This window comes from Macaca fascicularis, chromosome 13, assembly GCF_037993035.2.
Source record: "Macaca fascicularis isolate 582-1 chromosome 13, T2T-MFA8v1.1".
NCBI lineage: Eukaryota > Metazoa > Chordata > Mammalia > Primates > Cercopithecidae > Macaca > Macaca fascicularis.
Genome location: NC_088387.1, coordinates 51791173 through 51799878, shown reverse-complemented (window position 1 = coordinate 51799878; position 8706 = coordinate 51791173). Strand labels below are relative to the sequence as shown.

At 48.1% G+C, this 8706-nt stretch overlaps 1 long non-coding RNA gene across 1 annotated transcript; it reads right to left on the bottom strand.

The window, feature by feature from the left end:
* Positions 1-6184: 6184 nt before the first annotated feature.
* On the bottom strand, positions 6185-8235 carry LOC123568363 (uncharacterized). Its single transcript, XR_006691637.3, has 2 exons — positions 7939-8235; positions 6185-7615 (listed from the first exon to the last, which is right to left on the bottom strand). It is a non-coding gene; the product is annotated as an uncharacterized lncRNA (long non-coding RNA).
* Positions 8236-8706: the final 471 nt, after the last annotated feature.

Here is an 8706-nt window from a genome sequence, read left to right as displayed (position 1 = left end):
AGTGGCGCGATCTCGGCTCACTGTAAACACCTCCGCCTCCCAGGTTCACGCCATTCTCCTGCCTCAGCCTCCCGAGTAGCTGGGACTACAAGCGCCCGCCACCATGCCTGGCTAATTTTTTTGTATTTTTAGTAGAGACGGGGTTTCACCGTGTTTGCCACCATGGTCTCGATCTCCTGACCTCGTGATCTGCCCGCCTCGGCCTCCCAAAGTGCTGGGATTACAGGCGTGAACTACTGAGCCCCACCGTAAAAATGTATCTTTTACCACAAGTCTTAGTTTAAAAAAAAAAAAAAAAGTTTGAAAGGCACTGGCTAAGTGGATTGAGAGCTGGAATGTCTGAGATTTATAACCCTCTCCACTTAATATGAGATCTCAGATGTCAGGGAATATTATGGGGCCTATTTAAAGCTTGCCACCCAGAAACATGAAACCAAAACCGAAAGCTGCAAGGAAAAAGATTTTGAAACTAGATTTTGTAAAATATTTCTAAATTGTCTATGTTAAAACATATAATAGAATTGAAAGGGGTAAAACTGAAAAAACATCTGCACCCACACGTCAAAGTGTCATATTCTTACTATTAAAATAATGATTATAAATCAAGAGGTGAAAAAGTCTGATATCCCCACAGAAGAAAAAGGACAGAGGCGAATCGTGAGAACAAGGGAAATCGATAAAAAGATGTTCGCCGGGCGCGGCGGCTCAAGCCTGTAATCCCAGCACTTTGGCAGGCCGAGGTAGGTGGATCACCTGAGGTCAGGAGTTCTAAACCAGCCTGGCCAACATGTGAAGCCCCGTCTCTACTAAAAATACAAAAATTAGCTGAGAGTGGTGGCACGTGCCTGTAGGCTCAGCTACTTGGGAGGCGGAGGCACAAGGATCACTTGAACCCAGGAGGCAGAGGTTGCAGTGAGCCGAGATTGTACCACTGCACACCAGCCCGTGCAACAGAGTAAGACTTGGTCTCAAAATAAATAAATAAAAATAAAAAGGTGTTCAACTTCACCAACAATGTCAATTAAGACAGGATCTGGGCCGGGCGCGGTGGCTCAAGCCTGTAATCCTAGCACTTTGGGAGGCCGAGGCGGGCGGATCACAAGGTCAGGAGATCGAGACCATCCTGGCTAACACGGTGAAACCCCGTCTCTACTAAAAATACAAAAAACTAGCCGGGCGAGGTGGCGGGCGCCTGTAGTGCCAGCTACTCAGGAGGCTGAGGCAGGAGAATGGCGTAAACCCAGGAGGCGGAGCTTGCAGTGAGCCGAGATCACGCCACTGCACTCCAGCCTGGGCGACAGAGCAAGACTCTGTCTCAAAAAATAAAAAAAAAAAATTAAAAAAAAAAAGACAGGATCTAATTTTTTTTCAACTCCCAATGTTTTTTAAATACCCAGTTTTGTCAAGGATATAATACTATAAAGGCACCACATACTGCTGGTGGGAGTATAATTAGGTAAACCGGGAGAAAAATTGGCAATACACACCAGAAGCCTTGAAAATTGTACCCTTTGTCTTAATAATCCTTCTTCAAATAATTTATCTCAAGGAAACAATCATGGGTGTGTTCAAGGTTGTTAACAATACTAAAAAACTTGAGGGAAAAAAACAACCCTGGCTCTCCAACAATAGGAATGTTATGATCTTGTGTACAAAATATAATTAATTAATTAATAAGGTAACTAGCAAAGCCCCAACCTGGGGCTTGAGTTTGGGCCATTTTGGGGGCTGAAAACCTGACCACTCCTTTGGGAGTTCATTTTCCTGAGCTGACCAATGAAGGCAGAAGGAGGGAGGAGTTTGGAAAACACAGGCTTGGGGGTGGTGCGATGCAGACAATGGGACTGTTGAACCTCAGAAGAGAGGGGTCGAGATGGAAGCCGAGAAGCTATTTTCAAGAGATACTTTGCAAGACTCTAAATCTGAGGCCTGGGATTAACAAAAAAGACATCATAGGTCTGTTGGTAAAAAGTGCCCTGGAGAAGAGTACGGCAGACAAGAGAGTCTAGGGACTGTGAGGGACTTTGCATGTTTATTTAGGGTAGGCAGGGAAGGCCCCTCTGATGAGTTGAGATTTAGCAGAGACCTGAAGAAATGGTGAGAACTACCAAGGGAGGCTAGGCAGAGGGAACAGCCAGTGCAAAGGCCTTGAGGCAGCACATGCTTGCTGTGTTTGAAGAACAGCAAGGAAGCCAGTGTGGCTGGAGTGTGGTGAGCACAGGTGACACTGGCAGGAGACCAGAGCAGTAAAGCAGCCAGGTTGGGTCATTCTGAGGATTTGTCATTTACTCTTAGTGAGATAGGAAGTCGTGGGAGGATTTTGAGTAGGGAAGGGACATGTCCTGACTTAGGTTTTTATTATGTATGTATGTATGTATGTATTTTTGAGATGGAGTCTTGCTTTGTCACTGAGACTGAGGTGCAGTGGCGCGATCTCAGCTCGCGGAAACCTCCACCTCCCGAGCACAAGCGATTTTCCTGTCTCAGCCTCCCTAGTAGCTGGGATTACAGGCGTGTGCCATCACGCCCAGCTAATTTTTATATTTTTAGTAGAGACGGGGATTCACCATGTTGGCCAGGCTGGTCTTGAACTCCTGACCTCAAGTGATCCATCTGCCTTGGCCTCCCAAAGTGCTAGGATTACAGGCATGAGCCGCTGAGCCCGGCCTTGACTTAGGTTTTTAAAGGATCACTCTAGAGAGTGCAATGTGGAGGACAGGCTTAGGGGACAGCTGTGGGGGCTGAAGATAGAAGTTGGATACCAGTTAGGAGGTTACTGCAATAATCCAGGTAAGAGGTGGTGACTTGGACCAGGATGATGGCAGAGGAAACAGTGAGATGTGTTCAGATCTTGGATCTATTTTGAAGGTAGACTGATAGAATTTGCTAATGGATGGGGTGAGATTTTGTGTGTGTGTGTGTGTGTGTGTGTATGTGTGTGTATAAGCAAGAGAACAGGCTGGGCATGGTGGTTCACGCCTGTAATCCTAGCACTTTGGGAGGCCAAGGTGGGTGGATCACTTGGGGTCAGGAGTTTGACATGGTGAAACCCCATCTCCACTAAAAATACCAAAATTAGCTGGGCGTGGTGGTGCGCACCTATAATCCCAGCTACTCCGGAGACTGAGGCGGGAGATTCACTTAAACCTGTGAGGCAGAGGTTGCAGTGAGCCAAGATTTCTCCATTGCACTCTAGCCTGGTCAACAGAGCAAGACTCCATCTCAAAAAAAAAAAAAGAACAATGGGGCCCACCTCACCCCACATGAACCAGATTCTCTGCAGATAGTTCATGATATTTCTTTTCTTTTTTTCCCTCCAAGTTATTTGTGGAGAAAGTTCATGGTATTTCCTAAACACTCCCCAGGAGACACTAATGTGCAGCCAGGCTTAAGAACCACTGCTCTAGATGGTGAGGTTATAGGAAACTTTTATTCCTTTTTTTTTTTTTTTTTTTAGATGGAGTCTCGCTCTGTCACCTAGGCTGGAGTACAATGGCTCTATCTCAGCTCACCGCAACCTCTGCCTCCCAGATTCAAGCGACTCTCCTACCTCAGCCTCCTGAGTAGCTGGGATTACGGGCGTATGCCACCATGCCTGGCAAATTTTGTATTTTTAGTAGAGACGGGGTTTCTCCATTTTGGTGAGGCTGGTCTCAAACTCCTAACCTCAGGTGATCCACCTGCCTTGGCCTCCCAAAGTGTTAGGATTACAGGCCTGAGTCACCGTGCCTGGCCTGGAAACTTTTATTCTTATCTTTATGTTTTGTGTGTTTTTTAAAAAAATATTCTTATCTTTATTTTCCACATTTTCTACAATAAAAGTTTTAATAAGAGGAGAAAGGGGGCTAGGCTTGGTGGCTCATGCCTGTAATCCCAGCACTTTGGGAGGCTGAGGCGGGTGGATCACGAGGTCAGGAGATGGAGACCATTCTGGCTAACATGGTGAAACCCCATCTCTACTAAAAACACAAAAACAATTAGCTAGGTGTAGTGGGGGGCACCTGTAATCCTAGCTACTTGGGAGGCTGAGGCAGGAGAATGGCGTGAACCCAGGAGGCGGAGCTTGCAGTGAGCCGACATTGGGCCACTGCACTCCAGCCTGGGTGACAGTGCGAGACTCCATCTCAAAAAAAAAAAGGAGAAAGGATATTTTAAACAAAACGTCTCCCCCCACCCATCTTGAACTATGAAATGTAAGATAATACCAATACAACTTTCTTTTTTTTTTTTTTTTTTTTTTTGAGACAGAGTCTCACGCTATTGCCCAGGCTGGAGTGCAGTGGCGCGATCTCGGCTCACCGCAAGCTCCGCCTCCTGGGTTCACGCCATTCTCCTGCCTCAGCCTCCTGAGTAGCTGGGACTACAGGCGCCCGCCACCGCGCCCGGCTAATTTTTTGTATTTTTAGTAGAGACGGGGTTTCACTGTGGTCTCGATCTCCTGACCTTGTGATCCGCCCGCCTCGGCCTCCCAAAGTGCTGGGATTACAGGCTTGAGCCACCGTGCCCGGCCTCAATACAACTTTCTTTTAATGATCGTATCTCCACTTGCCAAATACTTACCATCCCCTGACCAGCATAAATGTCACCTTCTCTCTGGAGCCCCTTGCACTTCCCCAACCACCAGTGACAGCTCATTTTTGGCCTCTCCTCCTCTGTTTGGAACTTAGTTCTCTCTCTTTTTTTTGAGATCGAGTCTTTCACTCTGTTGCTTTGCCTAGGCTGGAGTGTAGTGGCGTGATTTCAGCTCACTACAACCTCTGCCTCCTGGGTTCAAGCAATTCTCATGCCTCAGCCTCCCAAGTAGCTGGGATTACAGGCACGCACCAGCACGCTCGGCTCATTTTTGTATTTTTAAAAGTAGAGACAGGGTTTCGCCATGTTGGCCAGGCTGCTCTTGAACTCCTGACCTCAAGTGATCTGCCTGCCTCGGCCTCCCGAAGTGCTGGGATTAGGCGTGAGCCACTGCACCTGGCTAGAGCTTAGCTCCCTAGTGTTGGTACTTGCAGCCTGCTTTTTTGGAGGAGGTCTTTTCTATAAACCCACTCTGGAAACAATGTCAAAGCAGGAAGTGAGAGATTGTGTTTGAGGTCCACAGTCCAGCTGGAAGAAGTGGTAGAGAGAGGACCTTAGATTGTCAGGCCATTGGGCCACAGAATCAGGGCCTGGATCTGGAACAGTCCTTGGTCTCCCCTGAGGTTCTAGGCTCCTGGTTCACCTGTTTGGAATCCTTGTCTCTTGGGTGGCAGGGAGTGAGCTATTTGTGTAAGACTAAGGCCTTAGAATATGTCCCAAGCTCTCTGGCATCAGGCACCCCACTCAGGGGCCAAACAGAAAGCTGTGAAGGGTAGTGAGAAAAGTCTCTTCTTACACCTCCTCTTTACCAACACTATTTAGTGTCTTGCTTTTTTAGCTTTCATGTTATGACTGGTTTCCCATGTCATTAAATATTCTTCAGAAATTTAACTTTGATGATAACATATTATCCCCATTAACCGTAACTTTATCATCCTCCAACTGTTCAAAAGTTACATTATTTCTAGCTTTTACTATTATAGTATATTTAATCTCACCTGGTAATTGATCTAAAAGGAATAATTAGGAATCAGTCCCCAAATTTTGAGATGGCAACCAAGAAGTCTTTTTCATTTTCTACAGCTTTCCCACATTTTTGTTTTTTTTTGAGAGACGCTCTGCCACCCAGGCTGCAGTGCAGTGGGATGATCATAGTTCACTGTAACCTCAAATTCCTGGGCTTAACCAATCTTCATGCCTCAGGCTCCCAAATAGCTAGGATTAATGGCGCATGCCACCATGCCAGGCTAATTTTCTTATTTTTGTAGAGACGGGAGTCTTGCTATGTTGCCCAGGCTGGTTTTGAACTCCTGGGCTCAAGCGATCCTCTCACCTCAACCTCCCTAAATGTTGGGATTATAGAGGTGAGCCACCATGTCTTCTTTTTTTTTTTTTTTTTTTTTTTTTACTTCTGTTTTGGAAAGGATATCCCTCTTGCCACCATCTGAATAATATATATCTTTACTATTATAATTTATGTCTGTAAATAGCTTTACAGTTCACAAAGCATTTTCTTATATAATGTCTCAGCTAATCAACACAGCAACACTATGAAATAAGCTATTATTTCCATTTTACATTTGGGGAAATTAAGGCCCAGAAAGGCTATGTGACATGTTCAAGGTAATACATTTAGTGTCAGAGCTGGGATGTGGACCCAGGTCTTGGGACTTCCAAAACCATATCCTTTACCGTGGGCAAAGTGCTATGCTGGGGTCTTGCCAGACACATAGATGGCATTGGAAGAAGGGCAGGTATGGAACAGCACCCCATGCATAGTGGGCGATGCCATTGGTAAGATACAGAGAAAGTGCTACAGACAGTGGCTTTGCAAGGACAGAGCGGTTCCTCCCACAGAGGGCATGCAGTAGGCTTTGGGAAGAAACGTGGCCAAGTCGGGTCTTCAGAGGTGAATAGGATCTAGATATTCAGAATAAGAGACAGGGCTTTGCACAGGCTCAGTGAATGGGAAAGGAAAGTGTGGCTGATTGGGGAAAGCGCCAGCACAGGGAGCAAGAGATGGGGCGTGGCTGGGGAGGAATGGAATTGTAATTCTAGCCTCACAGAGGCTAGAGCCAGCAGGGCCTTGGGATCATGTGGGGAGGAAACCAGAGATCCTTGGGATCATGTGGGGAGGAAACCAGAGATGTGTGGAACAATTTGCTGAAGGCGGAACCAGGCAGGGAGAAGGGCAGGGTCGGTTCGTACCCTTGCCTCTGGCCACCCGGGCTAATGCTCCTTCCCTGCAGTAAACCTGATTAATCTCAAACTCAGGTGCCGTTTCCTTGGAATAGTATTTACTACGGGACGCGGTGGCTCACGCCTGTAATCTCAGCGCTTTGGGAGGCTAAGGCAGGAGGATCCCTTGAGCCTAGGGGTTCGAGACCAGCCTGGGCAACATAGCGAGACCCTGTGGTTAAAAAATAATAACAATAAAATTAGCCGATAGTGGTGGCACGCGACCGTAGTATCAGCTTCTTGGGAAGCTGAGGCAGGAAGATCACCTGAGTCCAGAGAGGGCGAGGCTGCAGTGAGCCATCATCATGCCACTGTACTCCAGCCTGGGGGACAGTGTGAGACCCTGTCTCAAAAAAAGAAAAAAAAAGTTGTTCAAGTTGTGTAGTGCTCGGGAGGAAAGAAGTATGACAATAACATAGAACAGCAGCCGGTTCTTTTTTTCCTCAGGATGTGGAGAGTGGGCGCCTTGGGAAGATGAAATTGAGTATGTGCGGGGGAGGGGTCATATGAAACAAGGTCGGGAGGGGGCGGGGAGAGCTGGGGCGCTAGAGGAGCTTGGGGCTCGCGCTGCGGGGGAGGAAGCGCCTTCCGCGGTCGCTGGGGGGAAGTGGTTAGGAGGAAGCAAGGGCAGTGGAGGGGACTGCTGGAGGGTCCCATCTGGGAAAGCAGGCACGGATGCGGGGACATTTCCTCCTGTCACCCTGGCAAAGAGCTCGCCGGGCTGGAGGGTCAGAGTTCTCAGATCCAAGTGGAGAAAACCGGGAACGGTTCCGGCTCTGGGGACTGACATTCATCGCGGCAGTTTCTGGTGGCAAAATAGAGGAAACAAAGGAATAATGAAATGAACTGAGCTGCCTTCATGCCCCGGATGAATGTTCAGCCATTAGAGAAGAGTGAATCCCAGCTGGGATTTGGGGTTCCACAGTGTACTAGAAAAGCAAGACAAAGAGAAGCGCCTACTAGAAGCTGCCATTTTGGAAAACAAAAGCAAACGTGTGTGTGTGTGTGTGTGTGTGTGTGTGATGTTACATGGACATGGGGAAATTACGGAAGTAAATACTAATGCTAGTGTAAATTGGGATGGTGGAAAATGAGGAAGAGGGCGGCGGGGGAATCCTTAGTACTTACAGAGAAAACGGAGCAAGTGCACAAGCACGCCAAACCACCCGGTGCCCGAGCTCGGCGCTCACGCGGCCAGGATGACGCCTGTGGGGTGCCCCAGGGGCCCTGCTCGCCGCGACGCTGCTCAGGGTCATTTACAGTCTCTCCGCTCTTTGTTAAATAAAGAGGGTGAGACAGGGACGGGCTGGAGTCGGCAGGGGTCTTGGAGGGCGGAGGGGACGGGTCGGGGCGCCCCTCGCTCCTGCCACGCTGCCGCCACCCCAGACAAACACAGCTGCGTCCCGCGGGAGCGCAGAGGCCCCTGCGCGCAGGACCTGACTCTCCTGTCCTGTCTCCCCCTGACACCCACACACCCAAGCGGCAGCCCACTCCCCTTCTACCCTGCAGCCATTTGCTTCCCACCCCTTGATTTTCCTTTTTCTTTTCCCCTTCCCTCAGCATCCCCCCAACCTCCTCTGATACACTTTCTAATTGTCTGATGAATTTACCTATTATAGGCATTTTGTGTAAGTGGAATCATATAATACTCGTCCTTCTGTGTCAGTCTTATTTTGCTTAGCATAATGTTTTTTATTTATTATTATTATTTTTTCTTTTTTTTTTTTTTTTGAGACGGAGTCTTGCTCTGTCCCCCAGGCTGGAGTGCAGTGGCCGGATCTCAGCTCACTGCAAGCTCCGCCTCCGGGGTTTACGCCATTCTCCTGCCTCAGCCTCCCGAGTAGCTGGGACTACAGGCGCCCGCCACCTCGCCCGGCTAGTTTTTTGTATTTTTTA